General features: G+C 37.7%; 1 protein-coding gene across 3 annotated transcripts in view; it reads left to right on the top strand.

Moving 5' to 3' along the window:
- The window catches only part of SNCAIP (synuclein alpha interacting protein), a 152,236-nt gene that overhangs the window by 19,722 nt on the left and 108,609 nt on the right, over positions 1 to 23,905 (top strand). The window contains exon 2 of one of the 3 annotated variants that reach the window (XM_065934465.1): positions 8,754 to 8,850. The exons of the other annotated variants lie outside the window; for them this stretch is intronic. The gene's annotated coding sequence lies outside the window, so the exon portion shown is untranslated. The remainder of the gene's footprint in view (positions 1 to 8,753; positions 8,851 to 23,905) is intronic. 3 annotated transcript variants of the gene reach the window in all.

The following is a 23,905-nucleotide window of genomic DNA, read 5'->3' as shown; positions in this document are numbered from 1 at the left end:
AACCTGCCAGGTTTCTCTGTCCATAGGATTCTCCAGGCAAGAATATTGGAGTGGGTTGTCATGCCCTCCTCCAGGGGATCTTCCCGACCCAAGGATCAAACCCACATCTATGAGACCTGCATTGGCAGGTGGGTTCTTTAACTAGTGCCACCTGGAAAGAACATGACATTTGGTGGCTCCTCTCAACCCACTGTCATTCTCTGTATCTTTACCTTATGTTATTTTTTGTGTTATAGCACTTATCCCAACTTAACATAACCTAGCTTTATTTGCTTATTTATCATCCATCTCTCCAACCTGAATAGAAGTTGCTATGTGCAAGACTTTCATTTGTTTACTGCTGTATTCCCCAAACCTACCATAATGCCTGGCAGAAATTCAGTAAATATTTGTTGAAAGAAGAAATGTACACATATAAGTTTGTGCTTAGTCAAGACTCCTAGACAAGATTGTGCTGCTACATGGATGTATTTTTGTAAACATTGTTCACTGACTATAATGTAATGCTTATTCACTAAATACTCAAAACAAAATTTGGGAAATACAAGGAAATATCAATTAAAACATGTTAAACCATTCTCCAACCCTGAGAAAATGATGTAACATTTTGTTGTGTTATCCCCTTCATGTATTTGACGTCACATCATAATTATGTGCCATCCTGGATATATTATTTTGTATGCTGGATTTTTTTCACTTGTATTATATCACCAGCATCATTTTATACTGTTACAAATATTTTCTAAAGGCTTCTATTTTAAATAGTAGAATTGAAATCCTTTTCTTCCCACCTCCAAACAACATAAGTAATGAAAAAACAGAGAAGAAAATCCCTCTGTAATGAAACAAGTCATTAGCAGCAACCCCAGAGCACAAACATTGAAGTATACCTGCCTGCCAAGTCTATAACGTATGGATACAGGTGAAGGAAGACTTAAGAAACTACCCTTGTTCCATCATCTTGGACCTTGAATAAGGTGCAGATTTCCTTCAAGTCAAATACACTTCCATCAAAGACACCTCCAGTGTTTCCTTAATTAACCTAGAGCCGTAGACAGACTCTGGGAGAAGTTGGAGCGACTGTAAATATCCAGACATCACTACTTTAAGGCGGACAAGATGGAACTGGAGGAGAAGCGATTCTGAGGTGCCATGTTCATTTTCTTCTCCCAGCCTGCTAGCTGAGGGTGTCCAGTGGAAGTGAAGTGTGTGAAGGAGGGAGGGGAGGCAGCCATTGCCTGTAGGGGGCCCACTGGAGCCAGCAGAGGGAGGAGCAGGGGACAGCAGAAAGGAAAAGTTTGCCAAGGCTTTTGGGGAAATGCACTGCTTATTTCAGACTGAGAATGTATTGAGCGCTGAATATTTGGTGAACTTAAAGAGTGCATACTTTCTCCTTATCCTGTTTGATAGAGACACACGGCCACTAGGGAGAAACTAACCCATTAAGATTAGAAATGAGAATGAAACAGCTGAGCTTGTGCAAACTTCGTGTAGTTTACAGAAAGAGGTTAGCACAGAGATAAGGGCCATAAATCAAAGATTAAGCAACATGACACAAAAGGGCATGTTTCTGCATGTTGTAAAATGAGCTTTAAAGCAAAAGGTGAAGCTGAGCTTTTCAAATTGCTGGAATGTCACTGTTTATTTATGAGCCAAGATAAAACTCATTTTTAGATAAATGACTAAATTGAAATACCATAATACGTACCATTCAGACGCCGTTATGGTTTAAAAATGTGACTATAAAAATGTCACATTATTACGGAACCTATTTGTTGGTTGGGTATTTTCCTAGTCCGATCTACTCAGTGTATTGACTCCCACTAGGTTTTACTGCTGCCTGCCTTGCATAGCCAGTACACAGTAGCTATTATAAAAGCAAGAGAGAGTTCTTCCTACCTCACAGAGCCCTGAAGAGTTTCGGGAACGTGGGCCAGAGCTCGTGTTGTTGTTTATGGTATTAGATGAAGTAGAAATAAAGGCCCTTGACTCACAGAGACCATACCTCATTTACAGAAAAGCAGTGGGTTCTTCAGAATACAAGTTTGTATTTCATTTGAAACTTGAAAATCTCACATTCTAGTTGTTTCCCATTTCCCTTGAGCAGTCAAACTCTTAGGGTGTCTCTCTGCCAGATTCAGCCAAGGCCGAGTGTACTGTGTGTGTGTGCACGTGCTTAGCCGTGTCTGACTCTCTGCGACCCCATGGACTCTAGCCCACCAGGCTCCTCTGTCCATGAGATTTCCCAGGCAAGAGTACTGGAGTGGGTTGTCATTTCCTTCTCCAGGGGACCTTCCTGACCTAGGGATCAAATCTGAGTCTCTTGAGTCTCCTGCATTGGCAGGCGGGTTCTTGACCTGATGAGCTGGTAACTCACTAAAAAAAAAACCAGTGCATGATTGCATGATAGTAGCAGTCGTGCATTTGTGTGCCTCGTTAGTTAGTCATGTTCATAAATTGCACTTTACATTTTATCAGGCTACCAGTACAGTTTTTGGAGATAGTTGGAAATAAGAAGTCAGAAACAGTGGGCAAATGGAAGCTGTGTTTTGGTATGGAGGCCACTTGGAAGAGCAGGTTGGTATGGAAAACTGAGCTTTGGGAAGCACAGAGAAGTGGATTAAGAGGGTAAGTCAGGTGACAGTATGAGAGGATGCTATAACAGGCTTGCATCCTCTGAAGAGGTGATAAGAAGAACTCAAGGAAATAAAAATAGAGTGGCAAACCAGTAATAGTAAAGATGTTCAAACCACATGCAGGCGCTGTCCTAGATGCTTTACAAATGTTAACTCACCTTCCCTGTAGCCCAGTGAGCTAGGAATGATTAACAGCTCCACTGTATAGGTGGAGAAAATAATTGAAGTGGAGAAAGTTTTAAAGCACTTTGCTCAAGTTACACAGCTAACAAGAGGCCCAGCTGGGATTTGAACCTGGTGCCTCAGACCCAAGCCCATGCTCTTGGTCCTTCTATTGTTTTGTCTCTCAGACATCTGTGAAAAATTAAGATGCTTTGGAAAAGTTTAAGCGTTCACTGTACAAACGAATGAGTTGGCAGTTAGGTCTTTGTTCAAGGTGCAATACCTAATTCATACTTGAGACAGTTCCAGGGTAGAGGTAATGAGTAAGAATGGGCACACAGGGTCGTATCAGTGGACAGCAGTTAGTGAAATTGAAAGAGGAAAATACAGAGTGGATTAGAGAAATTATTGTAATAATAAAGCCTCATCTGCAAACTGGGTTCATATTAGACAAATTGTTTCTTTTAGAACTTCTAGTCTGCACTTGAAAAATCTCCTTATAGAATATGTGCAAATATTGTGCAGTTTTACAGTTCTGTTGTTCAGTCACTAAACTATGACTCTTTGCAACTCCATGAACTGCAGGCTTCCCTGACCTTAACTGTCTCCTGGAGTTTGCTCAAACTCACATAGTTTGCTTAAACTCAAATGTACTTTACAGTAGTCCTAGAATAAGCAGCATGTGAACTATTTCATTGTCCCCTATGCAAATGAATTAGCCACAGAATTTAGGTAAGCGTCCAGTAATTAGTGGATTTTCCTTTTCAATTTAGGACACTTAGGCAAAAATGATATTGACCCTCTCCGTGTGGATTTAGTTCAGTGTTTAGGAAGTATTATTAAATGGCAGAGATATTATTAAATTAGTATAGGTTTGGCCAGAATGTACTTTTAAATGCATTTGGCAATGCGCCTTCACTTTTAACAACTAATACAATTAAAATTGTGGGAGGAAGACTTTTAGACAATTTAAATACATATTTTCAAGCATGTTTTTCTTCTTTCTTTTTTCTTGACAACCAAGATATTGTATAATTGTTTTTAAAATAAAAATAAAACCTAATGGTTTAGATTCATCTTTAGTGGAATATATTTGTTAGGGAGAGCAGTTTTATAGACAAGTTTCAGTTGAACAATTGTCAAAGACCCAAAGGATAGGCTTCTTTATATGCCAGATGTAGGGCTGTGTCTTGACAAAGTCAAAGCAACTGCTTAGTTCAATTAACCATTTGATTCTGGAATCAAATAAGAAAAACTAATTATTTGGTTAAAATAATCTGTTTTTGTTATTTTCTGTCATCTTCTTCAGTCAAAAGTACCCACTTGTAGAGAATCTGGTGCACCAGCTCTTAAGAAAAGTAAAAGGTGCTTCATTTATGATGCTGCAGGAAGCCTGACCCCAGTAACCTTTAACCCTGGCTAGCTTTGGCAGATGGTTACTCTGAACTGTAACTGTTGTACTTTGGGGCTCCTGGGAAGTAGACTGTATCCCGAAAGTTTATCAGAGAGTGCTCTTGGGATCAACACCTGTGGAAGGGAGTGGGCAGGAGAAGTTGGGCTCTGATGCAGTCTCACCAAAAGCCTCAGTCGATCAGCAGAGAGTGGAGGATCTCTTGTCTAGCCAGGGGCGATTCCCTGTTGATATTGGGCAATATCATTCCCAGCAACTGGGGATGATGTCCTTCCATCTTGAACTGGAAGCAACAGTGCCCTCTAGAATAAATGACTAAAATATTTTGAAACTTTAAGAAGGAAATAATAAAAAAATAATATCTACATCTTATTATTTACATTTAAGTTATATATAGTGTTATCACAGAAGCCTCATTTTACAAGAAAATGAAACCAAGAAAAATTTTATTTGAATAAGTCTTTTAGATAGAAAAGGGAAGTGGTCATATATTTAGTTACTGGTCATCAGGAGAATGCACATGCATGTGCAAGAGTGTGGAATAGATAAATAGGATGAGCCACTTTTAGTCTTGTGCACTGTATTAGGAGCTTGAAAGTGAAAGTGGCTCAATCATGTCCGACTCTATGACCCCATGGACTCTACAGTCCATGGAATTCTCCAGGCCAGAATACTGGGGTGGGTAGCCTTTCCCTTCTCCAAGGGATCTTCTCAACCCAGGGATTAAACCCAGGTCTCCCACATTGCAGGTGGATTCTTTACCCACTGAGCCACAACGGAAGCCCTGTTAGGAGCTTAACCAATCATTTAATCTGTGGAACTCCTCTGTGAGGGAGATATTGTTCTCTTGATGGCATTGGTGAATAAACAGACTCAGACAGATTAAGTGACGTCTGAGATCACACAGCTAGTTTGTCATATAGTCATGACTCAAAGCCAATTTCATCCAAATCAAAGCCCTCTTTTGGATTCCACGCTATAGTGTTAGTTCTAATCCTTTAACTCTAGCCAGAGATTTTCTACTTCAGTGGTTAACTTTCTTCCCTTGTTTTAACCATGTCTCCTTATCCGGGTTTAGGTCCTCATAAATCCCAGAAATTTGCTTTTGACCCTTGAGACAACTTCTATTGGTAAAAGGCAAATATTTTTATCCTTACTTATCAGGGCTGTAGTGCAGATGACAGTGGACTGGCATCCTAGGAAAACGGGTCCCTTCTGGGATGATTTCTGCCCCGTACTTCTGTCCCCATTTAGTGGAGGTGTTAGTGGGTAAAGGAAATTCACGATGCTAAAATATGCTTAGGAGTCAGAGGTGAAGCTGGGTGTACCTGTTCCAAATCCCATGCTTGATCCCCCCTTCAGTGAGATTAATATGGGGAAGGAGGTATGTGTGTGTGTATACAGTAAGTTTAGAAACACTCCAAACTTTGAATGACCCCATGTTATAAGTATTTCATTTATGATGAGGGGTTCTTGGAACCAGTAGAAAGAAATCATTTGGGGTACTGCTAGGAAAAATATAAATATATACACTTGAAGTATATGCCTTTTGAAATGAATTTAAACCCCATTTAAATTAGAATAACTTCCTTTGGGCTTCTCATTTGATTAGAATGCCTGGACAGTGTTCTTTTACACTATTCTGTGTTTTGAGGAACTATGGCTGACTGATCCCCACAGTCGAATCAGGTTACAAATGACACAAAACTTCCCTTGCTCTATGACAGTCGGCATCCTCTGATTTGTTTTCGACAGCACAATTGAAGTAGGCAAGATTCTCTTGTTACTTTGCTTATTTGAATAGGATACAGCTTGTGTCAGATAGTCTATGAGGACTTTAAGACATTTGTCAGATTTTCATATAATATTTCATCTTCTATAGTAAAAAAAGGAATAAAGCAAGTCATTGTAATATTTTCAGTCACATGTATTCTTTGATAAAAGTTAATGACAATCTCAATCTGAAGTATTTTATGTCTTTTCTCAAGCAGCGATTACTTTATTTGTATGTCTTTGGTTTCTACGCAAATCTTAATTTAATGGAGGATTTCAGAAACAGTTGAATGAAACAGATATTTTGACATGATTGATGCAGTGTCCCATATATATTGTATAACTGCATTATAAATTATTTGGGGCTTTAATATTGAAAACAGATGAAAGTATGTTTGCTTTTTGAAATGAGAAAAGAAGGATATTCATATACAAACTTGTAGAGGTTTAACTGTATCATGAATGCATGTCTTCATTAACAACCATAACTCAGCTTCCCAATTTATCAGTATTAATCTAAATGGCTGTAAACTTAATTATCAGTCCTAGTGCTGCAGTCAAGATCATCTAAGAATTTATTATTTTTTTATTGTTCTGGGTATTAAAATGGTCACAGAACTACAGTAATACTGTTTCATATCTATCTTTACATATATTAAGTTATGCTGATACTGATAATTTATAAAGTTTATGAATGAGAACCAAATTAAAGATGCCCTTTGAGTTCTCTTTTTTCCCCCACAGTGAAGTTAGGAATCAAGTAGTAATATAATATCTTGAGAATTCATATATAATGGACAAGGATTTAATGAAGACTTTCAGGTTTCACTGTTATTTTAGATCCCCATAGTATTTGAATGTGGTTTTGTATGTCATTTGAATCTCTTGGCCTCCGTCTTCAAGGGAATGTTCATTTCCTAAAACCTCTTTATGGGATAAACATAAGCGTTTATAGAAGGATTCATGCACACCTCTGCTTCTAGGGTAGCCCAAAGGCGTGTGCATACACAGGCAGGAAGCTATTAGATACCTGGAGGGGGACTTGGGTTTCATACAGGGGGGAGGGTGGCAGCTTGCCTGCTGGTGTCCTGATCTGAAGGAAGCAACTGGGTTTGTGATCCTTTTGAAAAGTAGTACCAATTTCTCTACATCTAATGTTCAAGAGAAGATAAAAATATGGATGTTTTTGTAAAATTCCTTAATTTTAGAACACTGAGAAGACCAAATCAATCCCTGATGTGGGCTACATATGACCCGAAGGCATCCAGTGTTCTCATTCCCATCTAAGTCATGGGAAACTGGAATTCTGATTGTCTTTCATTGGACATACATGGAATGCCAGTACAGTTTGAGTAAGAAACTAATTATCTTAATAGAATCTTCAAAATGGAATCAGAGCCAACTTTGGATCGATTTAAATTTTCTTCTTCAAGTGTGAAAAATGCTCCAGTTTTCTAGGTTAAGCCACATATATTTTAGTCCAAAAAGGAGGTGGGGGTATAGGAAGTTGGAATCCTGTTTCATTTGGATACTGTCTTTTTATTGATTGGTCCAAAATCGAATACCCAATTTCCTCTTTCGCGTTTATATCTCAGTTTGAGATTTCCTTTCCTGATTTAAGCCTTTGTGGCCAGTTTTTATCTGATCATTTGTCTGTCTGATATCCTTGATATGTTTTTGTAACATTTTTAACAGAAAATGTAAGTGCTGTTTATGGAAAGCAAGTTGGTCGGCTGTGAAGGGTCTCTTGTGATTTCTCAGGTTGTTTTCACATTCAACTGATGCTGGCTTCTAGAACAGAAGTCTGGGAACTAACAATGAATGTTAGACCACTGAACATAGGTTTCTTTCCTTTCCAAGTCTGTCTGCAGGGGCAGAGAGAAAAGATGAATGAGAATGGAAAATATATGCATGTAGCTGAGCAGGAGGTTAATTATATTAATTTCAGATTCAACCCAGCCTGAAGACAATATAATAATCTTATAAAAAATGGAATGCCAGCAAGGAGCCAAACTTCTATTACCTTTTTCCTTTTAAGAGCACAATATGTTATAACAATCAGGAACTCATAAATTGCCCTTACAAGCAGTTCAGAAAAAGTTACCGTGTGAAGCCTGCTTAGAGTTGGAAACTGTGGAGAGATTCTTTTCCCCCATTGCACCTGAGGTGTTTTTTCCATGTGTTGAGTTTTGATTCAGTTGTTCAGTAGAGAACATGGGAATTCTGCTCTGTTTCTCAAACATGTGATGGATGTGGAGGGGTCAAGCTGAAACCGAGTTACTTTGAATACTGAGGAGCCAAATATAAATAGTACTCTGAAGTATGATTCCCTGAATATATATGTGAATACAGAGAACCATCCCATTTTCCTCTTCTTTGGACTGGGATCCCTGGTAAGAATGAAGTAGGGGATGAAGATGGGAATTAATGGAGGGAGAGGTGAAATATTCTAGTGCCTTCCAACACAGACCTCTTCCTTACCTCACCAGAGAAGCTTGTTCCTTTCCTTCATCAATAAATACTGAGAATCACCGAGTAAAAGACCTCTGATTCAAAGTCTTGACACCTTGAAGCAAGGGAATGTTTTTCAAATAATTTATAGCAGCTATGAAAGTAATTTAAAAAGTTAATCTGCCCTTAAAGTATTCAGCTTTGTCAATTGTGCATAATATCCTCAGTATTTACTATTACTTTGTGCTACAAACATAAACAATCATTTCAATGACCCTTTTTTATTAAAATATGTGAACACTTATATTTCATTATTTCAGAGAACCGCATGAATCCCACAAGTCCGTGGAAATTTTAGAGTGAATTTTACTGCCTCGTCACCTGTGTCTAGACAAATTTATTAGGCACTTGCTGATGGTGAGTAATACCTGTTTATTAAGCTGATTTTCAGGCTGCTTACATGAGAACTTCCATAAATTAGCTCTAGTAACCTTAGGATTTAAACTTAAATAGAGATTAGGCATTTATAAATTGATTCTAGCGATCATGAAGTAAGAGAGAAGATATATGTTTTTAAATGCATTTTTGGCTTGAAACCCCTCCCTTACTTTCAATCCCAGGGGCCTGCTTTACCATAAAGAAGGACATATTTAAACGTTAGAATCTCTAGTGCCAGAAATTTCTACTTTATGTCTTGGCTAACCAGTGAGGATAATCAGCACCTTGTCTCTCTTAAAACTGACAGGGTGCATTTTTAAAGTGTTGAAAGAGAAGTATACAGACTCTACAGGTTGAGCAGTCTCAGTTTCCTGGCCTCGATGAAGATTTTGAAACTTAAAGTTACTTTCAGTCGTCAGGGTAACGCACTGTGGTCAGTAAATGAGCTGGCTACTTTAGTCATTGGCATTTTCTAGTTAACGCATATAAATTGGTAGTGCATACTCTGAAATAACTTCCCTGGTAGCTCAGATGGTAAAGAATCTGCTTGCAATGCAGGAGACCCCGGTTTGGTCCTTGGGTCGGGAAGATCACCTGGAGAAGGGAATGACAACCCACTCCAGTATTCTTGCCTGGAGAATTCCACAGACAGAGGAGCCTGGCAGGCTACAGTCTGTGGTGTCACAAAAAGTCAGTTGTGACTGAGTGACTAAGACTCCTCCAAGACTCTGAAATACAAAATTGACATTACTTATGGTTTTATGGTACCTTAATCAAAGGAACCATCTACTTCTCAGTTCGCAATTTAGTGTATTAAGAAGGCAAACCATTTAAAGACTCAGATTTATTAATCTTTTGGATATTAACTCAGCCCCAAGTTTTCAATGAAATCTGCCTAAAAGTGTGGGCAAATGCTAAGAACCTCTGGGTTGTTTTTTGTTTTTTTTTGGCACTTTTATTTGGAAAACTATAGGATTGTCTGTGCCTCTTGTCACTGTTTAGAACTTTGGTCTGTCTCATACCTCCTCAGAAAAGCAATAAAAGCCTTTGTCTCTTGGGGTTCTTTAGGAAACTGCATTGTTGGGGAAAGGCTCTACCATTTTAAGCCCACCTTTGGTATCTTGGTATTATGACTTCCCTGGTGGCTTAGATGGTAAAGTGTCTGCCTGCACTGTGGGAGACCGGGTTCGATCCTTGGGTCAGGAAAATCCTCTGGAGAAGGAAATGGCAACCCACTCCAGTACTCTTGCCTGGAAAATCCCGTGGACGGAGGAGCCTGGTAGTCTACAATCCACGGGGTCGCAAAGAGTTGGACACGACTGAGCAACTAAACTTTCACTTTCACTTTGGTGTCTTTAGAGATGCTGGATAGGAGTTACATGGTGTGTGTTAAATAAACTGTGAGAAAGTTTAGCAAATTTCAGTAAAATACACTGTCTCCTAGCCACCTCTTTCTCTAGGAGAGTAGAACTTCCATGGGTGGTGCTTCATGAGATGTTTTGTATTTTAGCTATGTTTGCCCATCAGCTGCATGTCCTCACAGCAGTCAGGATATTGATTGCTATTGATTACACCCAGAGTGATAATTTTTTGGTTTCTCCTTTTCTCCTACCTCTCCTCTCCTGTTATCTTATTATCCAAGTCACCCAGTCTAAGGGTAAAGAAACCTGAGATGGGTGGTTTGGGGATGGAAGAATGGAACCAGAACTGCTCTGTGTCCCATCTTGCCAGCGGGAGTCACTACTCATTGCTCAGATCGTGTCCATAGGAAGGACAACTACATGTGTCCAGTGACCTCTGGCAAGCAACAAGCTGGCATCTCTCACAGTAATTCAGATCACTGGATATGGATTTGGGTGCTAAAGAAAAGGCAGGACCATTTCAGTCCATACGCAGCTAGTTGTATCAGTAATGCTGTCAGTAATTACCAGAGCTTTATGCAGTGCCCAGTTTAGCGCAGGTCTCTGTGTAGTCTCTTAATCCTCATGACAGGGGGGCTTTGATGACCATTATCCCCGACTGACAGATAAAGAAACTGGAGCTTATAGAGAGGCTAAGGAACTTGCCATGACTTCTCCAGGTCGGTGGTGGTGAAAGGACTCAATCCTGGTCCCAAACCCATAGCTTTAACACAGCTGTGTCCTCCCAACCATGTGCTTCACTCAGCAATATGTATAATGCATCCCACAGTGTGAGCGTCTTCATTTGTCCCTTTTTTTTTTCATGGTAACAGTGTGATAAGCAGGCTGTGTTCTTTTTCCAGTGGCAGAATGTTTAAGATATATTGTTCTTATCTTAGAGATGTATAGGGAATTTTTGCAATTGATATGTGAAGATCTATCTCTGTATTTTCCTTAAGTAAGAAACAAAATAGAATGTCTTTTTTCTTCCTTTCCTCCTAAGCTTGTGATTACACTTGCATTGGAAGAGATCCCATGGCAGATGGCATCTGAGAGTAGTTTTAACAAATATGTTCGTTATACACATTGTATGGCCTTCGTACCAACCAGATTTTCTAATGACACAATAGAAACAGAAGATTTTAATGTTGAAACCTACTTAGGTACTTAGCTGTCAAACTAAATGGACTGGAGCCCATGAGGCTCCTCTGTCCATGGAATTTCCCAGGCAAGAATGCTGGAGTGGGTTACCATGCCCTCCTCTAGGGAATCTTCCCGACCAATGGATCAAACCCACATCTCTTAGGTTTCCTGCATTGGCAGGTGAGTTCTTTGCCACTCGCGCCACCTGAGAAACCCTGCCAAACTAAATCAGCCAAGTGTTATTTTCTGCTAGCCTCTGATGTGGATAGCTCGGTGTCCACTTCTGGAGTTTAACCCTTGCCTGTCAAGTAGTTTTCTCATGTTCCTCCTTCATCTCACTATCCTCCTAGCAATCCCTACAGTCTAAAATCTTTTTACTGAAACCAAAGCTTACCAGTATATTAGGTACATTTTTTTAATTCAATAATTTTCACTGGAGACTGTTGAAATTACTGCAAGTTTTAATTACTGAGTATTTGAAAGAACAGATAGCTTTTATATGTAAGCAGTTACTTAAACTGAAATAATGAAACATTAGTAATTATATCTTTATTTTTTCTTGAATGAATCACTGAAACTGTTTTGTAAGTAAGTTCTGCATAGATACTCTTTAAAATGATATTCTTTGAAAATGTTTTTGGTTTTCTCTTAGGTGTAGGTACTGAGTGTTTGGGAGAGGCCAAGCATTCTTCATCATATATGGCAAAACCTTTCCTCTTTGGTTCTCCTGACATTTGGGGTCAGATTGTTTATTGTTGTGGGGGCTGTCTGTGTACACTGGGGGATATCGAGCTGTATCTTTGGCCTCTACCAATCACATGTGAATATGTAACCTCCTCCCAGATGGGACATTTAGAAATGTCCAGACATTGCCCCATGTCCTCTAGGGGCAAAATCACCTCAGACTGAGGGCCGTTGCTCTGTGGTTCTCCAGCTGAGAAGTCTTAGTTAGAGGGGGATCAAAATATCAGCTCTGATGATGACCAAGCTACAGAAGATAAGGTGGCTAAGTTCTAAGACCAGGATAGGTTTCTTTTTCTTTTCTTTTCAGACACCTTTACCCAAGTGTCATCTTACCAGGCCTTCTCTAGCCACTCTGTTAAAAACTAGCACAACCCTATGACTCTCAGCCTCACTTGCTCTATTTATCTTTCTTGCACCCATCTCAGCCTGGAGTTATATATTGCTTGTTGTTTTTTTCCCCTGTCAAAATGTAAGCTATATTACCTTCAAGGCTCATTTCAGAAAATTTTAAATTGCCTTTTAAAAAATATTTTTTAAATGTAAGTTACATGAATACAGGAAATTTGTGTATATACCTGACACATAATTTGTAACCCATGAGAAATTGTTGACTGAGTGAGTCAATTATTTAGAGACACTTTCTATAAAAAAGTAGACTGAGGATATTAAAGATCACTAATATAGCTGAAAATAAATTGAAGGAGAGAGAATTGTTAATGGAAAAGAAGCACAGCTTCAAGTATAATAAAATCTACCTAATGATTTTATAATTAATTGTTTCATAATTGAGATTTAGGTTTTTCTCTCATTTGGTGGAATTAGTTGTACTAGAGTCCATTTTTCATGTCAATCAACAATGGCTTCAGATAAGAGAAAGCCTTGAGCTGTAAGGAAATAAGGATAGAAAGTCCAGATGATGCTTGAAGTCAGAAAACAGTTGGAAAGTACCAAAATCTCTTATATAAGCAACCATTGAAAAATGTGTCAATAAGCAAAAGCCTGTCATTAGACGGTTTCACTGGAAGGTACGGAAGAACAAATACAGCATTCCTTAAAATGCTTGTTTTGTAGTTTGAGAAGTAACAATTGAAGTTTGGAATTTAAAGGAAATTATTTATTGAGTTTGAAATTCTTATTCTGTATTTTAAAATCTTTTCTTGCTTTATACTTACTTTTTCAGCTCCCTAAATTTAACTAATTGTCAAATGTTTATAAGTACCATTACACTCAGTCTTTTGAATTGAAGTAGTTGCCTTTAGTAGAAAATCTGAATTTCATCATAAAGATGGAACACAAAATCCTTGGCTTAGATATAAGGCCAAGAAATGAATAGGATAAAATGCTGTCAGCTTAGCAAATAGTAAATATACACATGCCACCAAATGTGCTTTTGTCTTGAAGAGTTATGGACATGTATACCAGGCACGGTGAAGACTGCAGACCCTTCAGGCTGTATACTGAATGCCGCTTGAAATTTTATATGACAGGAATAGCCAACCTGGCCATAGGCAGACGCCAAAATTCACTAGCATTGTCAACAAAAGGTCTGTGACAATTGATCTTTCAAAAAAAAAGTTGATATCAGATTTATTGTTGTTGGTTGATTAGGGTGCCCTCGTGTGTTTCCTAATTATACCACCTATTTAATTCTTTCAAAGTACCTATCGTTTCTTACTTTTAAACATAGGATCAAAATAATTAATGAAAATACTGGGTTTTTTTTTTCTCATTCATGCTTCTTGAGATATATGTAAAGTCCTGAAGAGTCCAAGGCAGCCCTAGGTCAGTGGATTGGGCCCTGTTTATCATGGATTAGTCACAGAAGTAGAAGAACCAAAAGAACAGTGTGTCCTATTCCTCTTGTTTGATGTGGGTTGGAGGGGTGTTGGCTCTCCCCGTCTTCCGTAGTATGTGGGCGGTATGTCCTTACCTGAGACCTTTCTCCAAGGCTCTCTGTCCAGTATTATTCCCATCCTCCATTGGTGGCATAACATGATCATATCTTATCCCTCATGGATTACAGCATAGCTCAACATCTGGAGCCAGAGGTTTTGGTATAGTTTTATAATGGAAATAGGATGCGTGGAAGTGACCGGAAGCGAAGAGGAGATAGAGTAGACTTTCATTCCCTGAGATTCTGTCTGATAGGATATTTTAGGAATGTGTGCGTGCTCAGTCGCTTCAGTCATGTCCTACTCTTTGCAAACCCGTGAACTATAGCTCCTCTGGCGGCTCTGTCCACAGGATTTTCCAGGTAAGAGTGCTGGAGTGGTTTGCCATGCCCTCCTCCAGGGAATCTTCCTGACCCAGGGATTGAACCCACGTTTCCTGTAGCTCCTGCATTACAGGTGGATTCTTTACCAGCAAACCACTGGGAAAGCCCCATTTTAGGAATTTATTCAATCAATGGACATATTAAGTTTCCATTACATGCAAAACATCCTGATGTGTGATGTGGGGGATACAGAGATGAGTATGAATTGCTTTTTTTCCTGCCCTCCAGGAAAGCATGCCTTCTTATGATTTCCTTCCTTGAGGCAGTCCACTACAACCCAAAGCTACAGGTCTTTCTGAAAGTGTTAGAGATTCAGGAAATTCATGCTCTTGTGACTTTTGCACATCTAACAGGATGGCTTACACTGTATCATTTGGTAGCATTTTTGTACTTCTTTAGAATTCATCCTCGCAAGGACTTTTTTAAAACTTAAAAATGTATTTCATTTATCCCATGATTTGTTCTGTGTGGTTTTATATTTTCTAAGTACATTAGCATCACTAGAACAGGTTAAAAATAGAATTCCAGTATTAAAGATGAGGGGATAGAGTTTGTCTCAAATAGCTGATGATGTTTCCAGAGTCAAACAAAACTTTCTCTTTTCTCTTCATTCAAGTAGAAGGCAGTTTCACCAATGAACTCAGCTTCTGCCTCCTGCAAAGCATGGATCCATGGGCTAATAGAATTTTAAAACTCTAAAATTATTAGAGATAATTTCAGAGATAGCGAAATTAGTAGATACTGAAATACACATCTTCCTGCCAGTCACTGAGTAATAGGAATTTCACACTCTTATCTGCTTATCTGATGATTTCCTGGGGTTTGGGTGAATGAAAGTAGAGTTGATAAATGATCTACTTGATTCTATTTTTGGCATGTCCAGGGCATAGTAGCAGAAAGCTGAGAAGTCAATTCTAAAATTTTTTAGTAGTCACAAAAAAGTAATAATGTTGACTGCTGAGATATATTATGAACTGTGGGGTTGTTAAGAGACACTAATGACATGGATATAATTATGGATACAATGAAAGCAGTTGTCAGTGGATTGTGTAGGGTTTCTTTTAAAATCACATTAACAAGATTACCGAATAATTAGAACACAGTTTGAGGCAAGCTTTGCAGGAATGATTCCCAGATGTGAGTGAGCTAATTTTTATCATTAGATTAAACTCAGTGTTTTAATGCAGCTGAAGCAAAAAACATATACTTCAGTAGGACTTACAGGAAGCCAGAGTTGTTTGAATTTCTTCATTTTACTTACAAATTATTTGAAAAGATAGACTATGAATTCTTCGTCATCCATAATATATTACAGCTTTCTGGAAGGTCTGTGTGAGCAGTGCTTTTCAAAGCTTGCTGGGATAAAGTGGTCATCATAGCATCTTTACCACAAAGAACATCTGCTCACCAGCTCTGCCTTCTTTGGTTGTAGGAGTGCTTTAGGGAATGATTTCTTTTTTGTCTCTTGACAGACTTCTGTGCTCAAGGCCAGATTGCAGAGATAACAATAGTGTGTGTGTGTTGTGTGTGTGCACACAAGTGTAGAGTATGCTAAAATCATAAGCCTAACCATATAAGAACATGTTGTTTCTCCAGGTATCCTGGAAGTTCTTGGTTCTTTCACATATGTGTAGATAATCTCAATTTGAAAAAAAAAATACTGATTTTCATTTGTCTCCCTTCTGATTATGCTCTCAATTTTTAGAGATGTTTTACATTTTTAACTAAAGTAACACATTCATCCTGGTGCCTTGGAATAATGAGTATTGTATTCATGCAGTTCTGTTTGTGTCTTATTTATAGAATATTGTGAAAAGAAATATCTAATGCTTTTTCACCTAAAATAGAACTGTGACGTTTTTGTGGGAGAAAAAGATTGAATTTGGCAAACATTCATCCTGATTTTTCCTCTCATGCCATTTCTTATTAAAAACATAAAAATAAGTGCTTCCCTTCCTATATCTTTTTCTCAGCCTTTGAATACTGAACATAACCAAGCACATTATGAGCAAAGCAAATTATCTGTATTTTGTTTTTACCTCTTAATTTTAAATATGTAAAAAATCCCACAAATATTGATTATATTTTTCTCAAATTTCTTGTATCCTACCATTATTTCAGATTCTGAGGGACATATATTTTTCATTCAAAAGATATTAACAGTTGTTATACAAATGGGAAAATCTTAATTTTCCAAGTATTTTATATGTTCCTTAAGTAAATGTGGGACATAGAAGCAATATAAAGTTTATTTTCTCATATTTGTTAAGACATCTTTGTTCCTTAAAGGGAAAAAAGACATATGAACCTGGCTTTCAATTTCTGGAACATTATGGTCTAGAGAATTACTGTTGTTCATTACCTTGATGTTCTTAAATAATGTTCTGATAACAAGAGCCTTCGTTGTCTAAGTCCTCACAGTTTGGTTACAAGGTGAACTGTCATAAGAGGAAAATACTTACTGATAAAGTGACTGGTTATAAAAGTAGCCTTCTAAAATCTCACTAAGCTGATGTTTTTATTAATCAGTTTGGGGCTGATTATAAGATGCTTACAACAATGTAACACACAAAAAAATGCAATGCTAAAAATATGGTACACATGCAATCCATATAACAAATTGATTGCAAAAATTCATTAATGCTGGGACTTCCCTGCTAGCTCAGTGGGAAAGAATCCACCTGCCAGTGCAGAAGTCATGGGTTTGATGCCTTAACTGGTAAGATCCCACATGCCTCGGAGCGCCGAAGCCTGTGCACCACGACGGCTGAGGCTGTGCCCTAGAGCTGGGAAGCCACAACTACTGAGCCCACATGTGCCAACGACTAAAGCCTCAGTGCCCTGCGGCCCAAGCTCTGCGACAAGAGAAGCCACTGCAATGAGAAGCCCAAGCACCACAGCTGGAGGGTAGCCCCTGCTCACCACAATGAAGATCCAGCATAGTCAAAACTAACAACTAAATAAACAAAATTACATATATGTAAAAAGAGTTCATTTATTCAAAACAATTGATCCTGGAAAACTGCCTAAATCACACATAAATCCGTTGATAAATGAGGATCTGGCAGAGTGAGGCCAATGAACAATTAAAAATGAGAGAACAAAAATGGATGAGGACATAAGTAGATGTTTCATATGAAAATTATTTTAGAATCAAAGGGCAAGAGGAACCCCTGGGAAAATTGATGACATTTTTGAGTATTCCTTGAAATAATAGCTCTAGCTTAGGTTGAACTGTAGTGTAATTTTGTCAGGAAAGAAAAATTATGTCTACTCGATTCAATCTTTACTCCAGTTCATTGCTGCAGTTATAGCTTAAAATTTTCCTTATGATATAATTTTAATGAATTTATTTAAGATAATAACCCGACATTATGTTTTTCAGTATTTCAGTGAAAAGGTGGCTTAGCCTTTTCCTATTACCAATTTTTCTCTGATAGTGAAAGCCTCATGATAAAGCCACTTGAACTATTCATTACCAGATGAACTCTGAATTATCCATCACCAGTAATTATGAGTAGAATGTGCCTCAGTTGTTTCCTTCATTAAAAGCCCAAAGTATTTATTTGTTTCATCTCAAAAGACTTATGTAGCACAATAATTCTCAACTCTTGTCAGGCTTTAAAATGACTTGCTCCCAGGTTCCACGTCAAGAACAGCTAAATCAGAATCTCTGAGGGTTGGAGCTTGAGAAAAACTGTTTTTTTGTGTGTGTTTGTTTGTTTTTAAGACTTCCTATGAGATTCTAGTGAGTACCACTGATGGTACATCAAAAGGTATTAACTTCCAGTAATTCACTTTGCAGAATCAAAAAAATGAATATAGCTGTTTTCTTTCTACTAGCACTATTTTAATGTATTTAAAAAGTTCTAGAGTTTTCTCTTACATAAGTCAAATTTGAAAAAGTAATGGTAACCTGTTAGGTCTTTATTGACAAGAAAGAGTATTCTTAACCATAATAACTCATTTCTGCATTTTGAACTATATATTTCTTTAACTTTTTTCCTGCTGTTAGTTACTGTCTTTAAAGAAAACATCACAGTGCTACTTGTGTTCCTGAGAGGTTGAGGATCTAGGAGGCAGGGCCTCTTCAGACTTGTCACACTTCTCTTTCTCTATTCTTTTCTACATCCTACTGTAGACACATAAGTGTACCCTGCAGGAGACCCTGGTTCAATTCCTGGATCGGGAAGATCCTCTGGAGAAGGGATAGGCTATCAACTCCAGTATTCTTGGGCTTCCATATGGCTCAGCTGGTAAAGAATTTGCCCACAATGCGGGAGACCTGGATTCCATCCCTGGGTTGGGAAGATCCCCTGGAGAAGGGAAAGGCTACCCACTTTAGTATTCTGGCCTGGAGAATTCCATGGACTGTAAAGTCCATGGGGTTGCAAAGAGTTAAACACGACTGAGCGACTTTCACTTTCACTTATTCCCTAAATCTACAGTGGTGCCTCATTGAGCTGAAATACTTCTGATGGGACTGCCTCGCCTGTGACCATCCTGTCTGTCTACCTGTCTTGCCGCCTCCCACCCTCGCCAGCCTGTAGACCACCTCTGAACTTCCACACCCGTCTGCTCCCCCATCGGCTGAATGTTCTTAAGAAAGAACCACTATATTGTATTTCTCCCTGTGTGAATAGTACAGTTTTCTCATATTAGCTACACACTCAGTAAGTTCTTAAGTTAAGAAATTATGGAAAAGGATCTAATGGCAGGGAGAATCTCAATATTTCATTCAGCTATAACAAAAGTTTATTCTGTACGGATTTATTTCAAGAATTGCATCTTCTCGATCATGGCATATTTATACGTTTGGAATAAGTTAAGCACAGCAGTATCTGAATTCAGGAGTCCATCTCACCTGAAAGACTTGTAAATGCATAAATGGGTTTGCTGATTTTTATGTTTTAGTGGAAAGAAATATGACAGATAATTGCATAAGTTCCCATTAAAAATAGAAGATTTCTTTTATCTTAATTCAGTTTCTCAGAATTAGTTTCAGCTTATATAATTTTTAATTGGGATGACATGATTTTTAATATCATTGTTTGATTTCAGTACACACTAAATAGGTATTATAGTTGAGATTCCTGCATTTCTTTTGTGCACAAAGAATAATGCCTCACAAGATGTTTATAATTTTAAGAGTTTTGCTTGAATCATTGTTCATTACTAGAAAAGTCTCAGAAATCACCTTTTTATACTTTAGCTCAGACTGACTCACAGCTCATCAAATGTTTGAGGGCAAAAGTCATGTTATTTTAGTTTTTTGGTGCTTATGTGTGCAACAAAGACCAGGGATCATGGAAGGTGTATGATGGGGTGGTCACGAGTTGGGTGTCCATACGAGTCAGGCTGCTTCCTGGCAAAGCTGGACAAAAAGGTGGGTCCCAGATGAGAAAGTGAGATGAAAAGAAGGTAGATGAGATAAAGGTGTTCACAAGAGATTGGGGTGGTACTGAGGGATTTCTTGAGGCTTAACTGAAGCCAGAACACAAAAGACCATGTAATAACATCTAGTATTTATTCTTGCTCGTAGTGTTGAGTGCTGTTTACTTTCTTTAATCCTGAAGATCTTTGTTAGAAACATTAGCTCTGTATCTAGGGCATCAGTTACTATAACCCAGATCTTATTTTACCTCTAACATTTTCTGCTGATTCAGCATATAAACTTCGGTGTTCTTTTGGATATGAAAGTGTTATCCTTTTTCATGCTTTTTTTTTACTGTAAGTTTTATGGTGTCTTCTCTTCTCATTTTACATATTTCCCCTCATTAATAGATGTGCTTTTTGACTCCAGAGGAAAATTAAGAATATGGACTGATTAAAGACATTATTTCGTCTGTAGTGGTTGTGTACTTGGCATAGGCAGTAAATAGCTTTTTTTGTTTTGTGTTTGATATCATTAGGACCCAAACAGGCCTGGACAAAGGGTACTAATCAGCAGCATTCAACATCTCTGTGTTTGGACCCAGCCCTCTAACTGGGATGTTTGTATTGACCTCATCGAGGAAGGCTGACTGCTTAGCAAATTTGGCCAAGCCTGTCCCAAACTAGAAGAGTTTGTATACAATATGTGGGCTTTAAAGCAGAAAACCAGATGATGCCCTTCCGCAAAAAGAAGGATTTGTCAATAATGATGACCTGTTGTTTCCCCAAAAGTAAGATACTGTGATCTCACCCACTGTTATCCTCTAGGAGGCAGGCATGTCTGATTCAGCTAATGGCTGTATTGGAAGCAACCAGGCTTATGACAGATTGGCAAAGTGCAGTTTTGAAAATCTTGGATGTTCAGCATTTGTTTATAATGTTTTCACAAATGTATTAAGTTGGTACATGTGGTAATTTCTGCAAAAGTCATTAATTACTTTTTTGCCTCTGCACCTCTTCTGGATTTTATCCATTGCCTCCCAGAAAAATGAGTTCCTTGTATAACCAGTTCTACCTTGTCATCAAAGAAGATTACACACTGCTTGCATTAAAGGCTTTGCAAAATTTCCAGGAGTTTTTTAAGACTATTCTTTTTTTTACTAAGATGTCTTTTAAAAAACATCCATAGATAAAATAGCTTTCTTTTAAATTTTTGGAGTTTCCATTGGACTCTCATTAATAAGATTAAAGTCCAAGTTTCTGCTAAGTTATCGTCTTTGATTACTGAGCTTTCTTCTTCTCTTACTGAAGGACAATTGTAAATATGGAATTATATTGGTTTTTTTTCATTTGCTAGATTTTGTGGTATCATAAACATTAGCAATCTTTCTTCATGGTTCTGTATGAGGTTTAGAAAATAGTTCCTCACTACAGAAAAGGTTCATGGAGGTTTTTAAGAAATGTTTTTTAACCTTTTTAAAATTTCATATAGCTTTTGTATTTATTGACTTGATATTAATGCATTGCATATTAATATAAAGGCCATATACTGTAATTTTGGGGTAAGATTTGACCTCATAGACCTCCTGAGTCCTATTCTAGTGAAGGACCAAACTTGGAAAGTAAATATTATTTGCCCTGGCTTATATTACCTGAGTCTGAAAACAGGGAATGAGAATTGTTAACATTTTAAAAAGTGTACTCAGTTTGATGGCCTTGTTTCTTTGATTTACTAATTAGCATTCTTATGTACAAAATCAAAGATTTTTATTTACTTTATTGTGGTTTTCTTAGATAGCAAAACTTTTTAAGGAAGTGCTTTATTTTGACTTTACTATATCTTTGATTATTTAAGACAATAAGGCAAACATTTCTCACTTATGAAAGAACTAAGTTTCTTTTTCATTTTTTGTGTCATTTCTGCTTATTTTTCAATGTTTTCTTATTACCAAATATTGCTTGAAAGTCATCTATGATCCTAGCTCAATGAAGTGTCTACATTTTCTCTGAGAACTTTGAAACTTTGCTTTCCCAAATTCAGAACCTAAATGCAGGAAAATAAAATAATAAATCACCAGGATATCTTTTACACCTAAAACAATTTTTGAGATTTCACAGACACTGAAAATATCACAGAGATTTATACTTTCATCTTATAAAAAGAGAAGTGCTAGAAACAGTTTTGCTTGAAATGTTGCTATTGTAAAAGTTTATAGGAAGACTTGTCGAATAAAAATAGACTCTCAGCCTTCCCTATGATACAATTGTATAAATTGTTATTAATATAAATATTAGTATAAATATTTCAGAAATTGCTTTAAGGGAAGTTCCTGGATATTTGTCAATTCTCCCACTTTCATAATATTTTCAACAGCCTTTATTTGTGGAGCAATTTTTAATTCACAGCAAAATTGAGAAGAAGATATAGAGATTTCCTGTAGACCTCCTGCCCCCATACCTACTTGCACAGCCTCCCCCATTATCAGCAGTCCTCACCAGAGTGGTACATTTGTTAAAATTGATGACCCTATATTTGCATAGTAGTATCACCCAGAATTCATAGTGTACCTTAGGGTTTGTTCTCACTGGTCTACAGTTGACGGATTTGTACAAGTGTATAATAGGCCTGTATCTATCTTTCCAGTATCACACAGAGTAGTTTCACTGCCCTTTAAATCCTGTGTTCTGCCTATTCCTCCGGTCCTCCAGAACTTTTTCTCGCTCACTGTGAACCTTGTAAAGAGAATCAGTCTTTTTATTCCTCACAGTTACAAGCCAAGAAAAAAATCCTTGTGAACAAATGACAACATAAAACAACTTTGGGTTCCTTGAAAAGAAGATATGAATCCATTTTTAAACAAATATTTCTTTTTGTTGTCTTCATGCATTTGAGTTGCAGGCTACTCACTTTATATCTTGCTTTACAGATAAATAAATGGTTAACCAGAGTTGATATGCCATGGCTCTAAATGAACAGTTAATAGAACTGCGGACTCTGGAAAGTTTGTCTAGAACAGATCTGGAATCACCACCAGTTTCCAGTTACTTATCGCCAGTGGATGCAGAACCCCATCAACATGGGAAATCCTTTAATACACATTGAGACTAAGATGATACTGCCTAGGCTGCATCTGTTATGGTTCTGTTTATTACTGAGATCAGTTATATTGCCTTGGCTGTTTTCAAAAGTATTTTTCTTGTGTATTGCTTTAGTAGTTAGCATCAGTAGAATTAAAGCTGGAAGGAATGAACAATTATACACACTATTATGGATGAATATTTCAAACAACACTGTGTTGAGCAGAAGAAACCAGGTACAAGGGTATACACTTTGTGATTGCATTTATGTAAAGTTAGCAAGGCCAACCAGTCTGTTGTGTTAGAATTCAGGATAGTTGTCAGTTAGGATTGGGGAGGGGCAGTGACTGTCATGGGACAAGAGGGAGATGGACTCAGCTTGTGAAAATTTGTTAAGCTGTACAATTATGATTTGTGTATTTTTTAACCAAAAACTTGAAATAATTATAGCAGTTATAAGATTATTGAGGGGAAGAAACAGCTGTTGAGTTAAAGCAGGAATAGTAGGAGAGCCCAAGATGGGGATGGGGTGAGGCTGAGCCAGGGTGAATGCCACTGGTGTAACCCAAGCACCATGTTTTGGAGCAAAGAAAAGAAGGGTTCCCCTAGAGACAAATTACACAGCTACTTGATGACAGCATTTATTAACGTATTTAATAATGCATGCATATTTTTTGAGCATGTACTGTGTCCTAGCTATGGGGCAGGATTCCTGTATATAGGTGGAAACCAGAGTGACCATGCCAGATCCTGCCCTTTTGGAGTTTCTTTATTTTTTCAAAACAACTCATGATTGTCTTTATTTGTTCATTTTACATTTTTATTGGAGTATAGTTGCTTTACAACATTGTTTTAGTGTCTGCTGTAGAGATAAGTAAATCAGCTCTATGTATACATGTATCTCCCCTCTTTTTTGGATTTCCTTCCTATTTGGGTCACCACAGAGCATTGAGTAGAGTTCCCTGTGCTGCATAGGATGTTCTCATTAGTTATCTATTTTATACATAATGGGTTTCCCTTG

Source organism: Muntiacus reevesi, chromosome 1 (genome assembly GCF_963930625.1).
Source record: "Muntiacus reevesi chromosome 1, mMunRee1.1, whole genome shotgun sequence".
Lineage (NCBI taxonomy): Eukaryota > Metazoa > Chordata > Mammalia > Artiodactyla > Cervidae > Muntiacus > Muntiacus reevesi.
The sequence above is the reverse complement of the archived record's forward strand: the minus strand, read 5'-3'. Positions and strand labels throughout refer to the sequence as shown.